The sequence below is a fragment of the Oncorhynchus nerka genome, linkage group LG5 (assembly GCF_034236695.1).
Source record: "Oncorhynchus nerka isolate Pitt River linkage group LG5, Oner_Uvic_2.0, whole genome shotgun sequence".
NCBI lineage: Eukaryota > Metazoa > Chordata > Actinopteri > Salmoniformes > Salmonidae > Oncorhynchus > Oncorhynchus nerka.
In genome coordinates this window covers 53,693,252-53,718,016 of record NC_088400.1, presented here as the reverse complement: position 1 = coordinate 53,718,016, position 24,765 = coordinate 53,693,252, and the positions used below count along the sequence as shown (strand labels likewise).

The window sequence follows — 24,765 nt, the reverse complement described above, 5'->3', positions numbered from 1 at the left end:
CGGTGATATCACGCTGAAGAGCTCTGAAAATAGGCCTACTCAACTTAATGTCGGTTTGACACTTGAGGAAGGTAGCGACTCTATAGAGTAGACACAGTCCTCAACACAGACCCAGATAGCTTATAAAGAAAAATGCCCTGAAGACACAGCAGCGCAAGCTGATTATTTCGTGGATATCGCCATTGGATATTGATACAAAGCCTCAGCTGTCCTTAAAATCCAGCATAAGCATTCTCAGTCAACATGCAGCGTGGTTTAGCCTTCATTTACAATTGGTTTAATTCTGGCTCAAGCCTCCTTAGACATTTCTCAGTATCAGTACTTGAGGGAAGTTTTCCCCCCGTGTCAGGGGCTTAGGTAAATTTCAGGGACTTCTGGTCTTTGTAGAGAGGACTTGGGCTGTCTGGACAGCCCCTGTACTCTGCACTCTGTGGAGCTTGGGGCGGCAGGGTAGCCTAGTGGTTAGAGTGGTTAGGTAGCCCATTGGACTAGTAACCGGAAAGTTGCAAGTTCAAACCCCCGAGCTGACAAGGTGCAAATCTGTCATTCTGCCCCTGAACAGGAACCCACTGTTCCTAGGCCGTCATTGAAAATAAGAATTTGTTCTTAACTGACTTGCCTAGTTTAAAATAAATAAATATATATATATATATATATATATATAAATAAGCTCAGCAGCCTTCTCAGACTGACTGGCTGGAACACATGGGGAAGTCATCAAGCAGAGAGAGACTGGGAAACAATCTGACCATCAGCGTGAACTAAGCAAAATGATCCAGACACTCATCTACCACCTATACAGTGAGGGGGAAAAGTATTTGATCCCCTGCTGATTTTGTACGTTTGCACACTGACAAAGAAATGATCAGTCTATAACTTTAATGGTAGGTTTATAAGAACAGTGAGAGACAGAATAACAAAAAAACAGAAAAACACATGTCAAAAATGTTATAAATTGATTTGCATTTTAATGAGCGAAATAAGTATTTGACCCCTCTGCAAAACATGACTTAGTACTTGGTGGCAAAACCATTGTTGGCAATCACAGAGGTCAGACTTTTCTTGTAGTTGGCCACCAGGTTTGCACACATCTCAGGAGGGATTTTGTCCCACTCCTCTTTGCAGATCTTCTCCAAGTCATTAAGGTTTCGAGGCTGACGTTTGGCAACTCGAACCTTCAGCTCCCTCCACAGATTTTCTATGGGATTAAGGTCTGGAGACTAGCTAGGCCACTCCAAGACCTTAATGTGCTTCTTCTTGAGCCACTCCTTTGTTGCCTTGGCCATATGTTTTGGGTCATTGTCATGCTGGAATACCCATCCACGACCCATTTTCAATGCCCTGGCTGAGGGAAGGAGGTTCTCACCCAAGATTTGACGGTACATGGCCCCGTCCATTGTCCCTTTGATGCAGTGAAGTTGTCCTGTCCCCTTAGCAGAAAAAAACCCAAAGAAGTTTCCACCTCCATGTTTGAGGGTGGGGATGGTGTTCTTGGGGTCATAGGCAGCATTCCTCCTCCTCCAAACACGGGAGTTGAGTTGATGCCAAAGAGCTCCATTTCCCTCTTATCTGACCACAACACTTGCACCCAGTTGTCCTCTGAATCATTCAGATGTTCATTGGCAAACTTCAGACGGGCATGTATATGTGCTTTCATGAGCAGGGGGACCTTGCGGGCGCTGAATGATTTTAATCCTTCATGGCGTAGTATGTTACCAATTGTTTTCTTGGCGACTATGGTCTCAGCTGCCTTGAGATCATTGACAAGATCCTCCCATGTAGTTCTGGGCTGATTCCTCACCTTTCTCATGATCATTGCAACTCCACGAGGTGAGATCTTGCATGGAGCCCCAGGCCGAGGGAGATTGACAGTTCTTTTGTGTTTCTTCCATTTGCGAAATATCGCACCAACTGTTGTCACCTTCTCACCAAGCTGCTTGGCGATGGTCTTGTAGCCCATTCCAGCCTTGTGTAGGTCTACAATCTTGTCCCTGACATCCTTGGAGAGCTCTTTGGTCTCGTCCATGGTGGAGAGTTTGGAATCTGATTGATTGATGGCTTCTGTGGACAGGTGTCTTTTATACAGGTAACAAACCGAGATTAGGAGCACTCCCTTTAAGAGTGTGCTCCTAATCTCAGCTCGTTACCTGTATAAAAGACACCTGGGAGCCAGAAATCTTTCTGATTGAGAGGGGGTCAAATACTTATTCCCCTCAATAAAATGCAAATCAATTTATAACATTTTTGAAATGCGTTTTTCTGGATTTTTTTGTTGTTATTCTGTCTCTCCCTGTTCAAATAAACCCACCATTAAAATTATAGACTGATCATTTCTTTGTCAGTGGGCAAATGTACAAAATCAGCAGGGGATCAAATACTTCTACCCCCCCTCTCTCTCTCTCACTCACTCACTCACTCACTCACCCCTCAGTCTGGTCCTGTCAGAGTAGGTTGCTATCTGGTTGCTGTCTGCCCAGCCAGCAGAGCTCCTCTCTCTCCTGAACCACGACCATTGATCCTTCAATTATTGGATCCTCTGCTCGTTTTTCCTTGAAATTGCTTAGCTATAGCACCGGTAAATTTGTCACCACTTTGGGCAGAAATCCATGTTGATTACAGGGCCTGTTGATGGGGGATGGGTCCCTGAGGTCAGGCTGTGCTACACAGACTCTTTCTTACTACCGTCTTCTCCAATAGCCAGCCCTAGTTTAATACATGAACCAGAATCAGGACACAAAAAGGTGGGGTGATTATGCCAAAGAGGGTGTGTAGTATGCTCAATTATAACTTTGATGTGATTCACTCTGGTCTCCAAATTCAACTGTCTTTGGAGTGCTGTCACCCCCCCGAATACACAGCCTGATGGACACCTCCAATTGAACCTCCTAGAATCACCATGTCTCACAAGGCAAGTCCCCAGTACACATTCTCTTTCTAAAGTTAATTCTGCTGACCAAAAATGTGCTACAGAACCCGAGGACATAATGAAACTATTACGAGCGTCCCTTCTCACATCCTGGCATTAACTAAACTGTCATCTAACTAAATGCTTTTTTATGTTTGCAGTGGATTATTAACTGTTGCTGTAATGTAGGCATAATTTATGCATTAGATATTTGACAACTGTGAAGAATAAACCCATTTATTCTGTTGCACGCTCCCCAATGAACTATCCCTTTCAATGATAGAATTTACTCGTTTTAAACCCTAGAACTCATTTAATCATCATGCCTTTTCTTCTTTTACCTAATTACTCAATGTGATGTTTTACCGATTATACAGCAGTAGAATTAAGTTTAATGCTATTTCCTGTTGCATAACAGACTTACGTTGCATTCTCGTGGTCTGCATTTTTCGCACAACAAAAATGCTCACAACCTATTCGCTTTTCCGAGTCTGAAAAACGTCAGGAGAAATACGCTTATAAAAGCATTTTATTTTGAACAGATAAAATGTGTCTGTGTCACAGAAGTACAAATATACTCTATCAGCAAATCCAAGTACCCTTTGATGCATTATTAGGTAAAGCTTACACAAATAAAACACTCATGATTGCCCATGCTCATTCATTCAGTGCTCATTTACTTATATTTAGGTGTGTTAGGTGCAGTATAAACGGCAGTTAACTCAGGAAGATCATTTCTTCTCATTTTTTGATGCATTGCTTGAATCAACTGGAAGTGAACTCTGCCTCTTGTAACACTGACTCCACAGTGTGTAAGTAAATCCCTGAACTACCACATCTTTGAAGCTGATGTCTGAGGACCAAGACGGGACTAATGTAGAACAGAGTGAATGTCTCCTCTCCTCCCCTCTCGAGTTTGATGTTTTAATGTTCACAAGTACAGTGAAATGCCTTTCTTGCTAGCTCTAAACCCACTAATGTAGTAATCAATATACTAAAAATAACATATAGAAAAAATAAAAAATAAAACAAGAAGAACACGAGAAGTAAGTAAGCAATATACAGGGTCAGTTCCAATACTATATTTACAATGTGGAGTGATAGAGGTAGATATTTATAGGGTAAGGTGACTAGGCATCAGGATATATGATAAACGGAGTAGCAGCAGTGTATATGATGATTGTATGTGAGTGTGTGTGCATGTGTGTAGAGTCAGTATGAATGTGTGTGCATGTTGTGCTTGTGAGAAAATCAAGTGTGTGTGTGTGTGTGTGTGTGTGTGTGTGTGTGTGTGTGTGTGTGTGTGTGTGTGTGTGTGTGTGTGTGTGTGTGTGTGTGTGTGTGTGTGTGTGTGTGTGTGTGTGTGTGTGTGTGTGTGTGTGTTGGAGTGTTAGTGTGTATGAGTGTGTAGAATCCTGAGACAGTACAAAAATAAAATAACGGGGTCAACTCAGATAGTCTGTATGGCCATTTTGTTAGCTATTTTGCAGTCTTATGGCTTGGAGATAGAAGCTGTTCAGGTGCCTGTTGGTGTCAGAGTTGTTGCGCCGGTACCGCTTGCCATGCGGAAACGGAGAGAACAGTCTATGGCTGGAGTGACTGGAGTCTTTAATGATTTTCAGGGCCTACCTTTCACACCACCTGATATAGAGGTCCTGGATGGCAGGGAGCTCGGTCCCAGTGATTTACTGGACTGTCCGTACCTTCCTCTGTTGCGGCATGCGATCCAGGGTGGTGCTGTTGCCATACTAAGCAGTGATGCAGCCAGTCCAGATGTTCTCAATGGTGCAGCTTTTCGAGCATTTGAAGGCCCATGTCAAACCTTTTCAACCTCCTGAGGGGGAAGAGGTGCTGTCGCGCCTTCTTCACGACTGTGCACGCGGTGTGTGGACCATTTGAAGTCCTTAGTGATATGGACACCGAGGAACTTGAAGTTCTCTACCCACTCCACTGCAGGCGCATCGATGTGTAGGGTTGACCAGAGATGAACTGTTTCTCCTAGTTTGTATGAGAAATATTACTGTGAAGAAAATGACAGATTGTCTGCATAATTAAATAGCATTCAGCGAAGACATCCATTCAAATCCCCAGGGGTCTCTTCACAGTCCCCAATTCCAAAACAAATTAACAACAACGCACAGTTTTATACAGAGACATGATCACATGGAACTCCCTTCCATCTCTAATAACTCAAGCTAACAGCAAAATTACCATAAAAACACAGATTAAAAACACCTCATGGAATGGCGGGACTGTGAGGGGATACAAACACACAGACATACAGACGTACTCTAACGCACACATTATTTTGTTGTTGTATTGTTTGTCAAATGTTTTGTTGTTGTATTGTTTGTATTATTGTTGAATTTTAAATGTGTGTGCATTTCCTTGTCTAGCAGTGTATCAGTTTTGTTACTTGTCGTGTTTTGTGTTTATTGTGGACCCCAGGAAGAGTAGATGCTGCTTCTGCAAAAGCTAACAGGGGGGGTCCAAATAAAGGAACAAACACACTTCATTCTGTCATATCGACGTGACAGAGAGGACTTCCTTTAACTCAGGACCAGACTGAAGACAAAACGATCATATCAAAGACCGACAGCAAATATCTCTCAGATGAAATATACCGCTGAATTGGGAGAGCATGGAAATGATCAAATAATATAATCACATTGGTGAACTAAAGTTAGGGTGAACTAAAGTTAGGGTGAACTTAAGTCACAGTGAACCATTCTTTGAAATTAATTAGAGTTGAATAGTCAAGGAATATAGCAACAAACAAACAATATTTACTCCACAAAGAAATTGTGTATAAAATTCTAATGCTTTTATATCCGTTTTAATACCAGCTGAATCCCACGCGTTGTGCACAGTTCACTCTTTGCATCGTGTGTTGAGTGTTAACCAAGTGAATATGACAGACAATCTCAGAATGATTAACTCCCCAAACTGCCATTCACTGCCAGGCCCTAACAAAGACTCTGTATATAAGACGGAGAGTTCTAATTCTCAAGATACACTGCAGCTGTGGACAAGCATCATAACATGGAAAGGGAAAGAGAGACAGAAAGGAAGGAATGGAGAAACCACAAATCACAGCAGGCTTTTTTTTCTTCTCTAACCGCTGGTTGTGTGAAATCTGCCCGCTACCCACATGCTCACTTGGTTCGACAGACATAGCCCCCCACCCCCAAAACCCCTCAGGGGCAGATAGGTCCACCCTGCCCCCCACACACTCCCCCAACACTGTGTTCAGCCACAACCACAAGTGACAAAGCTGACACGGAGAGGGCGGTCTCATTGTCTCACCTCTGTCTCACACATGGGACTGGGGAGATCTCAGACGGTTCTCCCTCCCATCTAACACCCTCCCTCACCGTCGTTACTCTCTCTGTCTCACACACAGAGGGTCAGACTATCATAGGGGGGTTATCCCATTTACAGACTAATCAATCCCACATTCCAAACCACACTGACAATCTCACACACACACTGACTTTTAAGCAGGCTTTACCACACAGCTCAATGCATTGCATTTATCCTCATATAAACAATCTCCACATTAACACTGGTGTAAATAAAAATCCAGATTTACACTTTTAATGGGAGGTACACCAACACCATGCAATTCACCCAGTGGCTTTCCAACTCCAGCCTCCACCCCCACTAACCCCAAAATACAACTAACCCCATGGAAATAGAAAACAACCAAAGCTGAAGAAACACACACAGAGACTACTCACCCAATCAACCTGTGCTACTGCAGCTCTCTTCTCCTCCTCACTCGCTCTCTCCTTCCCTCGCTTCCCCACTACCGCGGACACAAAACATCTAGAGGAGCGCTTTGGTTTTCATTTGTTTTTGTGTTTTTTCTTCCCTTTGGGCTTCTTACTCCCCACTCTTTTGTCCTGGCTGGTGAAAAAAAGTGCACACAAAGACTTCTTCTTCCTCACAAGCCCTGGTCCCCTCTAGCATCTAGACACTAGGACAACATCAAAGCAACTCGGGGGGAACACTTCAGGGGCCTATTGTCTCTGCGTGGGTCTGTTTTTCTTGCAGCTCCCCCCTCATGACTCGCCGCCACTTGGTACAGTCCGGGTATTCACGCCAAGTAGCTTTCACACATGGTGGAGGGGAAGCTTGTCTCAAGCAATTGCTGACAAGCTGCAAACAAGACAGCCCCCCCCACACACACACACACTCACAGACATCTACCCTTACAAACACCCCTTTCTCCCTCTGTCTCCGTCCTCTCTGCCACTCGCTCTTTATCCCCCACTATTCAGGTCGCCCCTCCTCTCCCTCTCTCTCGTTCGGTGTGTAAGCCTTCCAGTCTCTGACCTGCTCACACACACACACACAGCAGAGGACTGCACAGGCACCATACTGCTCCCGCTTTCACAGGTGAAAAATCACATCGAGAGGGGCGGGTAGGATAAAACATTGACGCTTCAGACTGAGGGAGAATAGGAGAGGCACCTACATAGAAAGAGGGCAAGGGAGAGTGAGGGAAAGAGAGAAAGGTGGGGGGTTGGGTAGGACAGGATCTGTCCTCATGCCTGGCCTCAGAGGTTGGAGATCACAGCGTGAAAGAGGGGGGCAGGGGGCCATAGTGGAGACGAGAGCAGGAGGAAGGTGTTGGTTTTGGAACAATGAACCATGAGCACCAAATGTAGGAGGTAAAAGTAAAAGTCAGCTTCAACCCATATAAACTGACCCATAAAGTGAGTGTGTGGGTCTGTGGGATTTTGGTGTTTTGATTTTGATGCTTGACAGACATAGATGGCAGTCAGACAGGTTAACAAATCAATCCCGAGGCACTTTGTGTTTATCACTAAAACCCCATTATTTTGTGGTTATATGTTTAGTGATTTTGACAACCTGCACAATGGTATCTTTATCATACAGGTATGTAGTCTGTTAACCCTCAGCTTTCAAATCACCTCACCGGCCTTGACTATGTTGCACATGCAGCCTCATAGTCATAGCACATGCAGCCAGCATAGTCTCTGTACCCAACAATTCCAAGGTAACCTGTCTAAATGACTTTTGCCCCATAGCACTCATAGCAATTTTATTTCACCTTTATTTAACCAGGTAGGTCAGTTGAGAACAAGTTCTCATTTACGACTGCGACCTGGCCAAGATAAAGCAAAGCAGTGCGACAAAAACAACAACACAGAGTTACACATAAACAGACGTACAGTCAATAACACAATAGAAAAATCTATGTACACTGTGTGAAAATGTAGACGAGTAGGCAGGTAAGGCAATAAATAGGCATTAACACTGGAGTGATAGATGAGCAGATGATGATGTGCAAGTAGAGATACTGGGGTGCAAAAAAGCAAGAGGATAAATGACAATATATATATATTTTTTTTACCTTTACTTATCTAGGCAAATCAGGTAAGAACAAATTATTATTTTCAATGACAGCCTAGGAACAGTGGGTTAACTGCCTTGTTCAGGGGCAGAACAACAGATTTGTACTTTGTCAGCTCGGGGATTTGATCTTCCAACCTTGCGGTTGCTAGTCCAATGCTCTAACCACAAGGGTACCTGCCACCCCATGTGGGAATGAGGTAGTTGGGTGTGCTATTTCCAGATTGGATGTGCACAGGTACAGTGTCGGTAAGCTGCTCTGACAGCTGATGCTTAAAGTTAGAGAGGGAGATATAAGACTCCAGCTCAGTGAATTTTGCATTCGTTCCAGTCATTGACAGCAGAGAACTAGAAGGAAAGGCGACCAAAGGAAGTGTTGGCTTTGGGGATGACCAGTGAAATATACCTGCTGGAGCACGTGCTACAGGTGGGTGTTGCTATGGTGACCAGTGAGCTGAGATAAAGCGGGGCTTTACCTAGCAAAGACTTATAGATGACCTGGAGCCACTGGGTTTAAAACTAATATGTAGTGAGGGCCAGCCAACGAGAGCATAAAGGCCGCAATGGTGGGTAGTATATGGGGCTTTGGTGACAAAACGGATGGCACTGTGATAGACTGCAACCAGTTTGCTGAGTAGAGTGTTGGAGGCTAATTTGTAAATGACATCGCAGAAGTCATGGATCGGTAGGATGGTCAGTTTTACGAAGGTATGTTTGGCAGCATGAGTGAAGGAGGCATTGTTGCGAAATAAGAAGCTAATTCTAGATTTCATTTTGAATTGCAGATGCTTAATGTCAGTCTGGAAGGAGAGTTTACAGTCTAACCAGACACCTAGGTATTTGTAGTTGCAGGCAGCGATCGGTTGAAGACCATGCACTCGGTTTTACTAGCATTTTAAAGCAGTTGGAGGCCACAGAAGGAGTGTTGTATGGCGTTGAAGCTCGTTTGGAGGTTTGTTAGCACAGTGTCCAAAGAAGGGCCAGATGTATACAGAATGGTGTCGTCTGCGTAGAGGTGGATCATAGAATCACCAGCAGCAAGAGCGACATCATTGATATATACAGAGAAAAGAGTCGGCCCGAGAATTGAACCTTGTGGCACCCCCATTGAGACTGCCAGAGGGCCGGACAACAGGCCCTTCGATTTGACACACTGAACTCTATCTGAGAAATAGTTGGTGAACCATTTAGGACCTTGAGCGTGGCTGAGGTGTACCCCTGACCAGCTCGGAAACCAGATTGCATAGTAGAGAAGGTAAGGTGGGATTCGAAATGTTCGGTGATCTGTTTGTTCACTTGGCTTTCGAAGATTTTAGAAAGGCAGGGCAGGATGGATAAAGGTCTTGGGTCTAGAGTGTCTCCCCTTTGAAGAGGGGGATGACCGCGGCAGCTTTCCAATCTTTGGGGGATCTCAGACGATATGAAAGAGAGGTTGAACAGGCTAGTAATAGGGGTTGCAACAATTTCGGTGGATAATTTTAGAAAGAGAGGGTCCAGATTGTCTAGCCCAGCTGATTTGTAGGGATCCAGATATTGCAGCTCTTTCAGGACATCAGCTGTCTTGATTTGGGTAAAGGAGAAGCAGGGGGGCTTGGGCAAGTTGCTGCAGGGGGTGCTGAGCTGTTGGCCGGGGTAGGAGTAGCCAGGTGGAATGTATGGCCAGCCGTAGAAAGATGCTTATTTAAATTATTGATTATTGTGGATTTATCGGTGGTGACAGTGTTTCCTAGCCTCAGTGCAGTGGGCAGATGGGAGGAGGTGCTCTTATTCTCCATGGACTTTACAGTGTCCCAAACAGGATGCAAATTTCTGTTTGAAAAGGCTGGCCTTAGCTTTCCTAACTGACTGAGTATATTGGTTCCTGACTTCCCTGAAAAGTTACATATCGCGGGGGCTATTCAATGCTAATGCAGAATGCCACAGGATGTTTTTGTGCTTGTCAGTCAAGTCTGGGGTGAACCAAGGGCTATATCTTTTCTTAGTTTTTTTTTTTTTTTTTTGAATGGGGCATGCTTATTTAAGATGGTGAGGAAAGCACTTTTAAAGAGCAACCAGGCATCCTCTACTGACAGGTTGAGGTCAATATCCTTCCAGGATACCTGAGCCAGGTCGATTAGAAAAGGCCTGCATACTGAAGTGTTTTAGGGAGCATTTGACAGTGATGAGGGGTGGTCGTTTGACCGTGGACCCATTATGCACATAGACAATGAGGCAGTGATCGCTGAGATCCTGGTTGAAGACAGCAGAGGTGTATCAAATAGAGTGCCCATGGTTACGGATTTAGGGTTGTACCTGGTAGGTTCCTTGATAATTTGTGTGAGATTGAGGGCATCTATCTTAGATTGTAGGATGGCATGTTAAGCATGTCCCAGTTTAGGTCACCTAACAGTACGAACTCTGAAGATCGATGGGGGGCAATCAATTCACATATGGTGTCCAAGGCACAGCTGGGGGCTGAAGGGGCTCTATAACAAGCGGCAACGGTGAGAGACTTGTTTCTGGAAAGGTGGATTTTTAAAGGTAGAAGCTTAAATTGTTTGGGCACAGACCTGGGTGTTATTATTTTTTTATTTTTTTACCTTTACTTAAGTAGGCAAGTCAGTTAAGAACATATTATGGTTGACAATGACGACCAAGGAACAGTGGGTTAACTGCTGACAGAACTCTGCAAGCTATCTCTGCAGTAGATTGCAACTCTGCCCCCTTTGGCAGTTCTATCTTGTCGGAAAATGTTATAGTTAGGGATGGAAATTTCAGGCCTTCCTAAGCCAGGATTCAGACATGGCTAGGACATCCGGGTTGGTGGAGTGTGCTAAAGCAGTGAATAAAACAAACTTAGGGAGGAGGCTTCTAATGTTAACATGCATGAGACCAAGGCTTTTATGGTTACAGAAGTCAACAAATGAGAGCGCCTGGGAAATGAGAGTGGTGCAGGGTGCTGCAGGGCCTGTGTTAACCTCTACATCACCAGAGGAACAGAGGAGGAATAGGGTAAGGGTATGGCTAATCTATAGCCATGTGTCACGCCCTGGTCTAAGTATTTTGTGTTTATCTTCATGTATTGGGTCAGGCCAGGGTGTGGCATGGGTTTTTTGTATGTGGTGTGTATATATTGGGATTGTAGCTAGTGGGGTGATCTAGCAAAGTCTATGGCTGTCTGGAGTGGTTCTCAATCAGAGGCAGGTGTTTATCGTTGTCTCTGATTGGGAACCATATTTAGGCAGCCATATTCTTTGAGTTTGGGGTGGGTGATTGTCCTTAGTGTCTTTGTTCCTGTCGCTGTGTTAGTTGACAAGTATAGGCTGTTTCGGTTTTCGTTACGTTTATTGTTTTGTAGTGTTTGTGTTATTTCGTGTCTACGTTTGTTTGATTAAACATGGATCGCAATCTACACGCTGCGTTTTGGTCCGACTCTCCTTCACCACACCTAGAAAACCGTTACACCATGAAATGCTTTGAAAGGCTGGTCATGGCTCACGTCAACACCATCGTCCCAGACACCCTGGACCGCCCCAACAGACGCAATCTCTATTGCCCTCCACACTGCCCTGACCCACATGGACAAAAGGAATACCTATGTAAGAATGCTGTTCATTTACTACAGCTCAGAATTCAACACCATAGTCCCCTCCAAGCTCATCACCAAACTCAGAACCCTGGGACTAAACACCTCCCTCTGCAACTGGATCCTGGACTTCCTGACGGGTGGTAAGGTTAGGTAACAACAAATCCACCACGCTGACCATCAACACGGGGGGTTAGGATTGGTTTGACTAGCTGTATCACCATTTGGTACGGCAAGGGCAAGGCACCCGACCACAAGGCGCTTACAGAGGGTGGTAAGGACCGCCCAGTACACCACTGGGGCCGAGCTCTCTGCCATCCAGGACCTCTACACCAGGCGGAGTCAAAGGAAGGCCCAAAAAATGGTCTCCTGAACAGCTAATCAAATGGCTACTGGGACTATTTGCATTGTCCCCTCCACCCCCATGCTTACGCTGCTGCTACTCTCTGTTTATTATCCATGCATAGTCCCTTTTCCTCTACCTACATGTACATATTACCTCAATTACCTCGACTAACAAGCAGCATCAGTGCACCAAGTCTGGAACCAACGGGACCCTGAACAGCTTCTACCTCCAAGCCATGACTGCTAAACAAGACTGTTAAATAGAAAATCATGGCTACCTGGACAACCTGTATTGATTCGTTTTTGCACTAACACTCTTACACTGACTCTATGCACACACACTGGACCCTTCCCATACACTCACACATACTTACACTGACACCACAACACACACACAAACACACACACATACAGTAACATGTGCACACATGCATAATGACGCCACACATATACATTCACACACAGACACTCACACACACACTTTCACACTCACCACTTACACTGCTGCTACTGTCTATTATCACGTTTTTTTGCCTAGTCACTTTACCCCTACTTGTATGTACATAGCTATCTCAATTACCTCGTACCCCTGCACATCGACTCGGTACTCTTCATTGCTATTCGTTATTCACTGTGTATTAATTCCTCATGTCACTTTTTCATCACTCCTTTCTGAAGGAGGGTTTTGACTTAACCTCAACATCAGAAGAGGAATGGGAAACTGTATGCTGTCACTAACATACCTACATATATGAACAAATAACAGTAAATGGTATTGACAATGTCTGAGTGATGTATTTGGTACTAGATAACTCCAATACAGAATCTGAATGAGTAGGAAAGGGTTAAATATACCAGCAACTGACCCAAAATGGGGAGGGAGGTGGGGGCGGGGCAAAGGGACAGTATTCCATTGAGAATTGGTGGTATTGCAATGCCTGAGATTGGGTTGAACCAATGTGAGCTGTATTGTGGGGGTGCTCCTCCCTCAAGCCCCTGTGCTGCCTCTTCCTCTCCTCATTCCTGTAACTGAGAACTGCACAAAAACCTACAATTATAATGTGTATGTTGAGGTATGGTTTTAACAAATCACTAACTCTTTTTATAACACCTGTGTGAATGCTGGGGAAATATTGTGTCCCTCTATGAAGGAGGGGGAGGGGGAGGCTCAATAAAGAAAATGGTAGAAGATCACTGTCACATTGAATGTTTGTTATTTTCAATAAACATGTACTGTATGTGACTCAATGTTTTGTGTAGATAAAAATATGTAATGTTGTGCAACTGTTAACTAGAACATTGCACAGTAGTGACCTGGTAATTGTATGCACGTAAGAAAATCTAATGTGTATTCATTGCACATTAGTTTGAGGTGGGAGGAGTTTTTCACCTAGGATTACACATTAATGATCTGTACAGAGAAGTAGGAATACCCATCGGTTTCACTACTACTCCTGTGTTAATCATACCTGCTACTAGTAGGACTGTGATTTGTCTCATTGTCTGTTTTTTCCCTTTGGTGAGGACTGAAAACTGATGTAACATGAGATAGCTCCGTCCATGTCCAGTCAAACATATCCCTTAATAATCACAGTCAATGGCATCGTGCATATTTTTTTGAGGACACTGGAGACTAAATTCAATATATTTGAATGAATTATGTATAAAAACTCAACAAAATATTGTTCTATTTTTGTTCTACCAATGATCAAAATTATAAGGCATGTGGTCTGAGATTAAACTGGTATGACGCAGTAGCGTAGTCAGAAATTCGTTGGTGGGTGGCCTGCAGATTTTTTTTGAGGGGCGGGAGACAACTAAATTCCTGCAATTCTACACATTTTGCCATGGGGCAAAGAAAATCATGTGCAGTTTTATAGGTAATCTCATGCTATTCCACACATTTTGCCATGAGCCTGAGAGAAAATGTTGCTGTTTTAAAGCTAATTTCCCACAATTGTACACATTTTTCCATGGGGCAGAGAGGAAAATGTGTAGAGGAGATGGCAGAGATGGCTGCCATTGTACGGGCTCCTAACCAATTGTGTTATTGTGTGTGTTTTTTCGCATTTATTTGTAACTTATTTTGTACATAATATTTCTGCCACCGTCTCTTATGACCGAAAAGAGCTTCCGGATATCAGGACAGCGATTACTCACCTCATACTGGACAAATTATTTTCTTTAACGAGTCGGACTTACTTCAGACATCCTACAAAGCCCAAATCCCCATCATTCGCATGAAGAAGGGACAAAGATATCGGTGACGTAGGTAGGGTGCCTTGTAAGGATCCGACGGCGAGTGGGTAATCCGCCTCTACCGTCAGTCCTATTAGCCAACGTGCAATCATTGGATAATAAAATGGATGAGTTCCGATCAAGACTATGCTACCATGGGGACATTAAAAACAGTAATATCTTATGTTTCACAGAGTCGTGGCTGAACGACGACATGGATAACATACAGCTGGCTGGGTTTTCGGTGCATCGGCAAGACAGAACAGCTGCCTCCGGTAAGACAAGGGGTGGCAGTCTGTGTCTATTTGCAAATAACAGCTGGTGCACAAAATCTAATATTAAGGAAGTCTCAAGGTTTTGCTCGCCTGAAGTAGAGTATCTCATGATAAGCTGTAGACCACACTATTTACCAAGAGAGTTTTGATCTATATTAGCTATACCACACTAAGACCACACTCAACGAGCTGGATAAGGCCAAACAAACAAGACAATGCTCATCCAGAGGCGGCACTCCTAGTGGCCGGGGACTTTAATGCAGGGAAACTTGAATCTGTTTTTACCTCATTTCTACACAGCATTTTACATGTGCAACCAGAGGGGGAAAAAACTATAGACCACATTAACTTCACACACAGAGACGTGTACAAAGCTCTCCTTTGCCGTCCATTTGGAAAATCTGACCATAACTCTATCCTCCTGATTCTTTCTTACAAGCAAAAACTAAAGCAGGAACTACCAGGGACCCTTCTCAATACGGAAGTGGTCAGATGATGCAGATGCTAAGCTACAGGACTGTTTTGCTAGCACAGACTGGAATATGTCCCGGGATTCTTCCAATGGCATTGAGAAGTATATCATATCAGTCAACGGTTTCATCAATAAGTGCATCGTCATCACCACAGTGGCCGTCCGTACATACCCCAACCAGAAGCAATGGATTACAGGCAACATCCGCACTGAGCTAAAGGGCAGAACTGCCGCCTTCAAGCAGCGGGACTCTAATCCGGAAGCTTAAAAGGAATCCCACTAAGCCCTCAGATGAACCATCAAACAGGCAAAGCATCAATACAGGACTAAGATTGAATCATACTACACCGGCTCTTATGCTCGTCGGATGTGGCAGGGCTTGCAAACTATTACGGACTGCAAAGGGAAGCACCGACACAAGCAGCCCAGTGACACAAGCCTACCAGATGAGCTAAATGACTTATATGCTCCTCAGTGAAAGGCACATGACAGCCCGCTTGGAGTTTGCCAAAAGGAACCTAAAGACTCTCAGATCATGAGAAACAAGATTCTCTGGTCTGATGAAACCAAGATTGAACTCTAAGGGCTGAATGCCAAGCATCACATCTGGAGGAAACCTGGCACCATCCCTACGGTGAAGCATGGTTGTAGCAGCATCATGCTGTGGGGATGTTTTTCAGCGGCAGGGACTGAGAGACTAGTCAGGATCGAGGAAAAGATGAACGGAGCAAAGTACAGAGAGATCCGTGATGAAAACCTTCTCCAGAGCGCTCAGGACCTCAGACTGGGGCGAAGGTTTAAAAACCCATTTTTTCTTTGTCATTACGGTGTATTGTGTGTAAATTGCTAAGCAAAAACATTCTTAAATTGATTAAAATAATTTAACAAAAAAAGTCAAGGGGTCTGAATACTTTCCGAATGCACCGTATGTAGTTTGGATGTCCATAATGATCGTGTCCCTGCTTACAAATATCTGGATAGATGAAAAGCTGTCTTTTATAAAGCATATTGATGAGTTAGTAAAGAAGCTGAGAATAAAAATGGGCTTCCTTTGAAATAGGCCATGCCTCTCGCTAAATAGTAGAAAGCAGATTATTCAGTCGACGTTCCTATCTGTCCTAGACTATGGCGACATCATCTATATGAATGCAGCTGCTACTTCATTAAAGCCGTTAGATGAAGTTTATCATAGCGCACTGCGCTTTATTACAAGCGACAATTTTAGTACTCATGACTGTTTTCGCTACCAGAAAGTTGGTTGGCCCTCTTTGATGTCATGTTGGTTGATACATTGATTTGTTTTCATTTATAAAGCCATTTTACAAAAAGTCCCACTGTACCTAACATCTTTACTAAGCTTTAGACATACAAGTTACCACACCCGGTCTCAGGTTAACTATGGAGTTAGGTAAACCAGCTTTTAGTTTTCTTATTTGTGGGATTTTTTTAAATGAGCTGCTCTGGTGCCTTTAGGGCAATTCAAAAGGCTGATTGAGGACCTTATTACTGATGAATGTGTCTGTTTTTTATGACCATGTTTTTTTTCTACTTGCATTTTGTATTTATATTGATGAGTGTATTTTCAGTAATTTATGTAATTCCCTGACAAAAAAGAAATGTTAACTGAACAAAATAGCCTCCTGAGTGGCACAGTGGTCTAAGGCACCCCAGTGCTAGCTCTGCCACTAGAGATCCTGGTTAGAGTCCAGGCTCTGTCGCAGCCGGCCACGACAGGGAGACCCATGGGGCGGTGCACAATTGGCCCAGTGTCGTCCGGGTTAGGGGAGGGTTTGGCCGACAGGGATGTTCTTGTCCCATCGAGCTCTAGCGACTCCTGTGGTGGGCCAGATGCAATGCACGATCGACAGGTGTATGGTGTTTTCGTTGCAGTGATGGTACTGGACTTTAACTACCAATTGGGGAGGAAAAAGATATACAAATAAAGAAATCCTCCCTTGATGTTTCCAGTTTGATATCAGTATGGCTCTCAATTGGTCTCACAAGCATCTATTTTTTTTAAAGCAAGTGTTGAATATGGTCTTCTACCTGTACTGGTAGTCTCATACTGTTACCCTCTCATGAGCGCAGACCTGCACCACAATAAACATTTGTGGATCTGTCCTTAAAGATGAAATCTGAACATACACACCAATGCATAATGCATACATCTATTTGTTTTTTATTGAGCAGCTCTCTTGTCCATGTTTCCCTTGTAAAAGAGGTATTCTGACTTAAATTGGACTTCCTGAATAAATAAATGTTAAATGAAAAGAATAGATAAATAAGAAAAACACCACCATACAGCGCCAAATTTGATTTCATTGTAAAGATAAAGATAACTCCCGCGCACACAATATTACATATGCGCATTGTTTGTTGTGTCAGCACAAGTATAATATCATGTGTGCGGGAGTTACATATCTGTCAGCCGGCTGCAGCAGAGACAGCCAGGGCGTCAATTGAAACCCTACGCACGCATTGGTGCTACGTTCAGAGGCGGGCGGTGACCCTGAGTGAATAAAAATCAGGTCAGATTGGCAGCAAATGCTGGTTATGTCATTCAACTGTCTCCAGAGCGATTTGATAATGTGCTGTCTGGAGGCAGGGGATGGAGCATGCACGGGCAAGGTCAGTGATGTACTTGCAAGACTGAACAGGGGACAAGAAATTATTGCGAATGAGCTTCAATCCACCATCATTGTATCTCTATTATTTTCTCTATGGACTGGTGAGGATTATATAAATGCATATATACATATTCTTCTACCCTCACCTCAGTTTCTCTTTTTTCCTGGATACCTGTACCCCACTACATAGGGATGTCAGAATGTGACATTTTCTTGGTAGCACGGTATCTATGCTATACCGAATCTGTGAACATGCCTGCATATACTATTTCAGAAAAGCATCACCTCTGATGTGACCAGTTAGTGCCTAATAGTCACTCTCAGCTCTAAAGAACAAATTCCATCTCCACCAACAGCAGGTCCTCTCATAGAATATCTATTTCAGTCTACAGGTTTACAGGTTCTCTCCCCAATCAGTGCAGTTGTTTGCTATGCAGGGGTCTAACATTTCAAGGTTTCAAACCGACAGTGGATGTTATGCAACGCCTGCTCTCGGGGACTCTCTAACATAAGCAGAAGAGACAGGAATAGAGCAGAAACTGGCAGGGTGGCAGAGCAGCAGCCTGTTGTCTACCCATTACAGAGCAGGCACAGCCACTGTCCAGCCACTGGCTAGCTGATCAGCCACCCAGCTGGCTTCGGCCCAACATGGCCCCCGACATGGCTGAAATGGACAGATAGGGATGTCTGATTGCCGTTGAGTACATGAGAATAACCAAGGAAAATGATTTTATTTGTTAAGAGACCATGGGACTGATTGAGCACAGTTAAAGTGGATGGGCAGCTATGGGATTGACAAAGTCCAATTTGACTTAGCCTGGAAACAATGGGGAAATGGTTAGAACAGGCAAACACAAACATTTATATTTATTATTATTCACATACATTTACAATGGCAGGGCAGGCAACTGCCATAAATCATAGAACATAAGTAGAAGATCAAGGGACTGGTGCCAATTTCAACATACAGCTGTCCTTATTACCCCAGCCTAGTATTTTCAGATCTAGAGAGAATATGGATCACAGATTTTCTTGTCTGAAACAGCTTGGGGTTAGGTCAGCATTTTACTATTAAACCATCATTCTGCCTCTAACAAAATATGTTCGTGTTTATACTCAGTCAGAAGACAAACCTCCGCTCCTTGTTGAAGTTAAACTTCGCAAAGGATGAAAGAAAATATCTGTTTGGAAAGTGTCAACTAAGAACAGGGGACGGACTGTTTCCTCACACTGACATTTACTTGCAAGAGGCAATGTCATAAAGACCTATTTACATAGATCTGATAAAACCTCTGCTTCACTCTTCTCCATAGATAGAATACATCTACAGTATGTATGTGCTTGACAGCGCACAAGCTGTCATTCTGCCGCTGAAGTTCAATTCCTTTGACAGCAAGGTACAAATGTATCAATTGCTTTAGGCGAGGAAGCCATCATGTGGATATTTCATGTACTGATGATTTATCAACAAACACCTAAGCATCAGCATGACACAATTCCCCAAGTTGACAACTACTGCTGTAGGCCTAGCTGCCCCCCCATCTTCTTTCTTTGGCATTCCATTAAAATATTTAAATGAGCAGGACCGACAGACATTGATGCGGCTGGGGTGTTTTTGGAAAATGGTGGAAGCGGATGTTCTGTTTGAATCGGATGACGTGCCGAGTGGAGACGAGAGCGAGAAGAATTGGATTTCAGTGGAGAATGCAGAAGGAAATAAAATAAGTAAAGTGGTAGAGGAATCTAGTAAATCCAAACCTAGTTCTGATTCTTTTCTGGTTGGAATAAAGGTTTTGGAACTATGTTGTTACCTGGGAGATTCGTTTGAAATATCTATTAAAATTGTGGATAGATTGGATGAGGTGGTGTCAATGAGAATAATGAGAAGTGGGCTTATTTAGTTTCTTTGTGTTTCTATGGAACAGAAGGAGCGTGCTCTGCGCCTCAACAAGATGTCGGATTGGAATGTGTTGTCTGTGGATCTTTGAAGCAGGGCGCCTATCAAGGGTGTTATCTCTGGGCCGCTATAAGTAAAATCAAAGGATATACACTACCGTTCAAAAGTTTGGGGTCACTTAGAAATGTCCTTGTTTTTGAAAGTTTATCATTTTAAAACGGCTAATTGATCATTAGAAAACCCTTTTGCAATTATATTGGCACTGCTGAAAAATGTTGTTCTGAATACAGAAGCAATAAAACTGGCTTTCTTTAGACTAGTTGAGTATCTGGGGCATCAGCATTTGTGTGTTTGATTACAGGCTCAAAAACAAATAACTTTCTTCTGAAACTCGTCAATCTATTCTTGTTCTGAGAAATTGCCAAGAAACTGAAAATCTCGTACGCTTTGAATTACTCCCTTCACAGAACAGCGCGAACTGGCTCTAACCAGAATAGAAATAGGAGTGGGAGGCCCCGGTGCACAACTGAGCAAGAGGACAAGTATATTAGAGTGTCTAGTTTAAGAAACAGATGCCGCACAAGTCCTCACCTGCAGCTTCATTAAATAGTACCCGCATAACACCAGTCTCAACATCAACAGTGAAGAGGCGACTCCGGGATGCTGGCCTTCTAGGCAGAGTTACAAATAAAAAGTCATACCTCAGATTGACCAATAAAAATAAAAGATTAAGATGGGCAAAAGAACACAGACACTGGACAGAGGAAGATTGGAAAAAATTGTTAAGAACAGACAAATCTAAGTTTGAGGTGTTCGCATCACAAAGAAGAACATTTGTGAGATACAGAGAAAATGAAAATATGCTGGAGGAGTGCTTGATGCCATCTGTCAAGCATGGTGGAGGCAATGTGGTGGTCTGGGGGTGCTTTGGTGGTGGTAAAGTGGGAGAAATGTACAGGGTAAAAGGGTCCCGAAAAAGGAAGGCTATCACTCCATTTTTCAATGCCATGCCATACCCTGTAGACGGCCCTTAATTGGAGCCAATTTCCTCTTACAACAGGACAATGACCCAAAGCACAGCTCCAAACTATGCAAGAACTATTTAGAGAAGAAGCAGTCAGCTGGTATTCTGTCTATAATGGAGTGGCCAGCACAGTCACCGGATCTCAACCCTAATTGAGCTGTTGTGGGAGCACCTTGACCGTATGGTACATAAGAAGAGTGGCAGGTAGCCTAGTGGTTAGAGTGTTGGGCCAGTGATCGAAAGGTTGATGGATTGAATCCCTGAGCTAACAAGGTAAAAAAAATGTGCTATTCTGCCCCTGAATAAGGCAGTTAAGCCACTGTTCCCCGGTAGGCTGTCATTGTAAATAATATGTTCTTAACTGATTTGTGTAGTTAAATAAAGGTTACACAAGAAGTGCCCATCAAGCCAATCCATCTTGTTTGAGGCGCTTCAGGAAGCATGGGGTGAAATCTCTTCAGATTACCTCAACAAATTGACAACTAGAATGGTAAAGGTCTGCAAGGCTGTAATTGCTGCAAATGGAAGATTATTTGACAAAACCAAAGTTTGAAGGACACAATTATCATTTCAATTAAAAATCATTACTTATAACCTAGTCAATGTCTTGACTAAATTTCTTCTTCATTTTGCAAATAATTTCATGTATGTTTTCATGGAAAACAGGACATTTATAAGTGACCCCAAACTTTTGAACGGTAGTGTTTGTACACAGAAACTTACATGCACGCACGCACACACACGCACGCGCACACACACACTGGTTTGTCAGTAGCTTAATCTGTTTAGTGAGCTGTGTTTGTGTGAGTCTTTGATACTTCTGTCTAGTGTAGGACAGTAGTCCGTTTAGTGGGTTAGGTTTGGGTATCTCATGGTAGGCATGGCCTGCAGTGACATGTGGTGAGGTCAGTGGCTGGATAGGCACTGGCTATTATCAAAGCACAAATTAACCTTGATGAAGGCCAAGTTCATCATACAACAGATACTGTAGCTTCAACAACCAGAGTGACATAGGCCAGGGTTTGTGAAACTCGGTCCTGGGGCCCCCCTCTGGGTGCACATTTAGTTTTTTTGCCCTAGCACTAGACAGCTGATTTCAAATATTCAAAGCTTGATGATGATTTGGTTTATTAGAATCTGTGGTGTAGCGCTAGGGCAAAAAACAAATGTGCACCCTGGGTGGGTGGGGGTTTAGAGCAGGACTGAGTTTAGGAAACCCTGACATGCGCTATTAACTGAAATTGAGAAACAATTTGATGTAGCCATCCACAATTTTAACCTATAGGTGGCACTAAAGACCAATATATGGACAGATTTGTAAAACAAACGTTGTTCGGCCTACTACTTATTGTAGGGTGAGAGAGGGTGAGAGAATGAAAGACCAATATATGGACAGATTTGTAAAACAAACGTTGTTCGGCCTACTACTTATTGTAGGGTGAGAGAGGGTGAGAGAATGAAAGACCAATATATGGACAGATTTGTAAAACAAACGTTGTTCGGCCTACTACTTATTGTAGGGTGAGAGAGGGTGAGAGAATGAAAGACCAATATATGGACAGATTTGTAAAACAAACGTTGTTCGGCCTACTACTTATTGTAGGGTGAGAGAGGGTGAGAGAATGAAAGACCAATATATGGACAGATTTGTAAAACAAACGTTGTTCGGCCTACTACTTATTGTAGGGGGAGAGAGGGTGAGAGAATGACCTGTGATAAAGAGTGTGATGAAGACAATGTCAGTGACCTCCTGGTGCCAGAGCACAGCTTGTGATCAATGACAATTCATGGCATTGTCTGGAGAAATGGCCATACCACAAGGACTGAGGAGTTTTTCAGGACAAAATAAACAGAATGGAGCTCAGCACAGGCAAAATCCTAGAGGAAAAACTTGGTTCAGTCAGTCCAGAGACTGGAAAAGTCATTCACATTTCAGCAAGACAATGACCTCAACACAAGACAGAATCTACACTGCTGTTGCTTACTAAGAAGACAGTGAATGACCCTGAGTGGCCTAGTTTCAGTTTTAACTTAACTCTGCTTGAAAATCTATGGCGGGACTTTAAAATGGAAGTCCTTGTCAGCTCAGGGGTATGAACTTGCAACCTTCTGGTTACTAGTCCAAAGCTCTAACCACTAGGCTACCCTTACTACACACTTCCCTGTATTTGGTATTCAGACTTGCCTTATTCAGTCATGTAATGCGCTCTGCAGGTGTGGCTACCACTCTGAATACATTTCATTCAACCACTGAAAACCCTCCCACTTTCTGGAAAACAGACTTTCCTGTAGTTTTCATTCATTGGGGTTTTCAGTACATTTATCTGAAGCCATCCCTTTAAATATGGTGCGCTTTTAACGATAATTTGTCGACAAACTCAATAGAATACATTGCAAGAACCGGTTCAGAATATGGGAATCAATAGAGCCCCACAGTGGCGGTGTCATAATACCAATCAAATCTAGCGGTTAAACAGCGAAATGGCTCCAATAATTTTTCCACCATTCATTTTTCCCACTGGGGACGTTTTGATAACCATGTAAATCTCTCTCGGACAAAGTGATTTTTATCAATATATTCACCTCTATTTACTCTCAGATTCAAAAATGCTAATTAGCATCAAAGTAGACATCATGAAAAACTACAAATCCCTGCATGTCATCTCTAGCTGACACCTTTGCTAACAGGTATTGTGTCAATTTAAAACGTACACAAGACAGTTCACAGAATTGTCCATTTAAAGAAATGTAACCAATTTATTCATTCCTACATTTAGCTAACAGTAATGTTAGATAGTTAATCCCGAGATTCTTATCTTTGCCTCGATTCAGCCATCTTTGTCCAGATCATGGCATTTGTAGTTCTTTATGATACCCACATTAGCAGCTAATTAGCATTTCATTTTGGGGGGTAAATACAGGTGAATATATTGATAAAAGTCACCTCGAATGGAACCATTACCCTGTTTGACCCATAGGTTTTATGGGTATTATGACTCATACTGTGGTACCTTATGAAAGAAACCAATATATGCATATTCATCTGTTTCAGCACCAACTGATAGATTTCAAAATACTCTGATCTTGAAAAATATTTATGCACATTTTAGGGTTAAGAAAGTATGTATGAATCATTAATAATGTAATGAACCAGGCAGGGAGTAGGTCTCGAACACTCGACCTTCTAGCCCGAAGTCCTGCGCGCTATCGGCAGTGCCGCAAAACCATGCTCAGGGTCGTTACACTGCTTCCTCATTTCAGAGAGCGCGTCCTCGCGCTAGTTTGCGACTCAACGTTTTATAGGAACGCGCTCACCGGCCAAGCACACGCACTGTCGTGGATGCAAGGTCCGATCACATCTGACACCAATGTAATGAATCCTCGACCTTCTAGCCCGAAGTTCAGCGCGCTATCGACGGTGCCGCAAAAGCATGCTCGTGCGGCATAGTCGACATCCGCGTTTATAAACCCAGGGTCGTTACGATAATAAATCAAAATATAGTTGTTTAATTAATCCGGAAAATTATTATATTCAAATTAAATCCATGAAATATTGGAAGATGGAAAAAACTGTACAATAGGGGTTGAACAATAATCCTACAAATCTACCTTAATTCTCACTGATAATGGAACTAGCTGTACGACATTAGTCCAGTCGTCTTGAACCGTGAATCAGGATCCCGGTTTAACCTGCTACGTGAGTTCCATAATGATTCAAATAGGCTACATGCCCTGCATTATTGCCCGACGTTGGCTTTATATAATCCACTAATTCTAGCGACACCCAGGAACATTCACAAGGACGTGACAGAGGAAAGAAAGGTACACGGAATGGAATGATGCGAAAATAAATGCATCTGGGTGTTACTGACGGTGGCTCCCGATAGTGGATAATATTTATTAACACGATACACATTTTAAAATAACACGGAGAAAAGCCCGGGCATATAATCAAAACATTCTAAAGCACATACGTCAATTTGTCAGGTTCAGCCCTACAAGCCTATAGCTTGGGTCTCCAAATTTTATCCAAGC

At 43.2% G+C, this 24,765-nt stretch overlaps 1 protein-coding gene across 1 annotated transcript in view; it reads right to left on the bottom strand.

Moving 5' to 3' along the window:
• The window catches only part of LOC115129634 (B-cell CLL/lymphoma 9 protein-like), a 111,019-nt gene extending 103,926 nt beyond the window's left edge, over nucleotides 1-7,093 (bottom strand). Inside the window, exon 1 of the mRNA XM_029660223.2 lies at nucleotides 6,646-7,093. The gene's annotated coding sequence lies outside the window, so the exon portion shown is untranslated. The remainder of the gene's footprint in view (nucleotides 1-6,645) is intronic.
• Between the last annotated feature and the right edge of the window lie 17,672 nt (nucleotides 7,094-24,765).